A 3,888-nucleotide genomic window follows, 5' to 3' on the forward strand; every position below is an offset into this window, starting at 1 on the left:
ACCAGTAAAATTTTGCTGAAGATAATTAAAAAATCTTTGCAGTCCATCAACAGGGAACTGCCAGAAATTCAAGCATCAGGATTGGAGGAAGATTCATTCACAATCTGTTATAGCAGATGACACAATCTTTCTTTCTGAAAGTAAAGAGGATTTGAAGCACTTACTGGTGATGAACAAAGACTACAGTTTTCAGTATGGATTATACCTCAACCTAAAGGAAACAAAAATCCTTGCAACTGGACCAATAAACAACATCAGGATAAACAGAGAAAAGATTAAAGTTGTCAAAGATTTCATTTTATTGGATGCACATCAACACCCAGGGAAGCAGCAATCAAGAAATCAAAAGACATATTTCATTAGGCAAATCTGCTACAAAAGACCTTTTTTAAAATATTAAAAAGCAAAGATGTCACTTTGAGGACTAAGATGCACCTGACCCAAGCCATGGTATTTTCAATCACCTCATATGAATGTGAAAGCTGGACAATGAATAAGGAAGACAAAAGCAGAATTGATGCCTTTGAATTACGGTGCTGGTGAAGAACACTGAATATATACTGGACTGTCAGAAGGAGGAAGAAATCTGTCTTGGAAGAAGTACAGCCAGAATGCTCCTTGGAAGTGAGGATGGTGAGGTTTGTCTTACGTAGTTTCAATGTTATCAGGAGGGACTAGTCCCTGTAGAAGGACATCATGCTTGGTGAAACAGAGGGTCATGAAAAAGAGGAAGACCTTCAAAGAAATGGATTGCCACCGTAGCTGCAACAGTGGGCTCAAACATTACAAGGGTTGTGAGGATGGCGCAGGACTGGGCCTTGTTTCAGAACTGACTTGATGGCACCCAACAACAATAACAATCTTTATGGGAGCAGATCGCCAGGTCTCACCTGGAGCAGCTGGTGGATTCCAACTGCCAATCTTTCAGTTAGCAGCTGAGCACTTAACAGCTGTGCCACTAGGGCTCTCTGGACATCTAGTTTTCATTAAATTAAAAACTTAACTAAGAAAATAGTGATGTAAGACCAAGCATTCCTTAACTATGTTTTGATGTCCCTCCATTTTTGAAGTTGAATAATTTAAGGAAACAGAAATTTTTTATAAAATGGAAAACTTTAATTGTTTAAAGCAAAGGCACAAGTAAACATTCAAGTTATCATGTACAATGTTACAATAAAAATTCCAACAGTAAAGTGAAACACATTATAACTTTGCATCTCTATAGTAAACCTATTGTATTATTCTATCATCTTTTCTTTGGAGTGAAAAGAAGGGGTACATCAATGAAAGTGATATAAAAACGTGGACTGTAAATAGCATCCACTTCATTTCAACCACAAATTTCAATTTCCACTGAAAGCTCACCTTAATTAAAATGACTTATCGTTTTGTTAATGAAATAGCAGCAATAACTTTCAAGCTAAAACTCAGTTTTAATAAAGGAAGTAACACATTGATTTCATGAAATGTTAGCTATGTCTGGTACTACACAAAAATCCAGCTGGCCATGAAATGGCTTTATTAAACCACAATTCAAATACATATTTTACTTTAAATCTGAAAATTATAGTGGCTTATGTAAAACATAAGGATAATAAGTTACCAAATTATTTCTTAAAATGTCAAAAATAAAATACTTGAAAAAGGTCTAGACTTTATTTTCAATCCAAGGCACTATCTGTAGAGTAACAAGCTGCAGTCATGTTCGGAGCTGAGAAAAAGTTGTGTGTCCTTCCCCCTCCCATGCCATCCCCAAAGAAGAGGTGCTTGGTAAGATGTTTAAACCCACTGGCTAGTTAGTTTGAACTTGATGTCTCAATTAGTCAGCAAACACGAGATCCTTGATTTCCTTTTCCAGGAAGGAAAAAAAAAAATTACCATTAGTTTTTAAAGAGGCTGTCTCACAGTGTTACCTTGATTTAAAAGGTCTCTGGTTCATTACCTCAATGCAACATCCGTTTTATTCAGATCACTCGTAGCCTCTCCCTCAGCATTTCAACCCAGGATGGTGATGACACCAGGAAGGTAACCATCCCAAGGGAGCACATTTCTGAATCATTTAACTCACTTTTCCCCCTTGAATATTCCTCAACTCTGAATGTTTAACTGAGTAACATTCCAATGACACAAAATACCAGAGATTAAATAAAATCAACAGAACATTGTCCAATACCTCAAAGTCTTGAACAATATACTTACATTAATTTGAATGAAATGGAGTAAAATCAGGGCATAGTTTTCTATCGCATCCTCAAGGCCAGAAAGATTTAAACCCTTTGAAGGAGTATTTGTAAAGATCTCGAATGAGGAGATTGTTCTCATTCTCATTGTCTAAATTACAGGGATATCAATGGAATGTTTCCTTAACATGTAAAAAAAAAAAAAAAAAAAAATCCTAACCAGAAACAGCACTTAAAAAATTACCTAAGAGTATCTTTCAATGTTTAGGATTCAAACATGATTCTAGGAAGATGGTCTTATTTTAAAGTCAAATTATAACATTTATTCACTGAAGCATACCCTGACGGTCAACGAGGCATGCTCTGGGGAACAGCGGTAGGATTCTTTCTCCTTCTCTAAAATTTTTGTCCTACCCAGTTTTTCTATGGAGTCCAAGACTTCATCATGTAAAGTGGCTGGCACACTTTCCATTTCGAATACTTCTGTGTATAAGATCCTCCACTAGGACATTTTAAGTTTCCATTTCTGTAGTTCAATGGCAAAAGTAAATGGTTTGTTCTGCTGTGCCAAGCTGAAGAAGTAAACCTGTATTTTGGAGTATCTAGATGAAGGGTCAGCACACTTTTTCTGTAATATTTTAGGTTTGTGGGCCACACATTTCTGTTGCAACTACTGAACTCTGCTGCTGTTGTGCCAAAGCAGCTACGGATAACATGTAAATGAATAAGCATGACTGTGCTCCAATAACACTTATGAACACTGACATCTGAATTTCATGTAATTTTCATGTGACACAAACATTATTTTGATTTTCTCCACAAGTATTTAAAACTGTAGAAACCATTCTTAGCTTGTGAGTCATGTGCAAACAGGCTGGATTTGGCTCACAGGCTGTAGTTTGCCAACTCCTGGTCTAGATCTTTCAAATTTCTTAATGGGGCATTAAAGTAATAAAGAGTCCAAGAATCATCTTACTTGGGCACTGAAAACCTTCTAGGCTGAAAGTATAGAACCTAAAAGAGAATCCCAAAGCACTAGTCAGACTATTCTAAGAGTAGTATCTACACTCAAGTTATATATGTGTGTATGTGTGTGTAAAAACACATATACATAAACAAATTTTAATCAAATTTATTTAAATCATTGTCAGAAGAGTAGGGAATTGACAAATTCATTAGCTGAATCTTCTCAAAGGCTTTGGTGTCAGACAGATCTGGATTAAAATCTTGGCTCTGCTACTTACTTGCTTATGACCTGGGGGGAATCACTTAACCACTAGAAGTTAGTGCTATGGATACAGTAGGCTTGTTTTCAATTTCATTTCTTAGGCAAGCAAATAGCTACAAAGGGTTTGCTGGAAAAGGAAAAGACTAGTCCATAATGTACAGTAAGGCTTAACTCCTGATTTTGGACAAAAAACTCTTTTTGCCTCTTGTACTCCATTTTATCATATAATTTTTTTTCCTGCATGCAACATATTGTGCAAAATTGTAGCTCCATACATTCTGAATTCTGCTTTCCTCTTATCCTCCAAGGATATTTTTTTCATAGGCTGCTAACAAAAATTAGACTGGAAAGTATTTAGTTAACACATTCCTTTTGTCTTTCCGTAGTGTAAAGTGTGATTTGTATGAAGTGTAATTTGTATGAAGTGTTTCCTCTAATTTATCCATGACAGGCAGTCAGTTTTCTACAAAAAAAAAAAAA

This window comes from Orycteropus afer, unplaced genomic scaffold (genome assembly GCF_000298275.1).
Source record: "Orycteropus afer afer isolate SDZICR_OR568_19922 unplaced genomic scaffold, OryAfe1.0 scaffold00033, whole genome shotgun sequence".
In the NCBI taxonomy this organism is placed as follows: Eukaryota; Metazoa; Chordata; class Mammalia; order Tubulidentata; family Orycteropodidae; genus Orycteropus; species Orycteropus afer.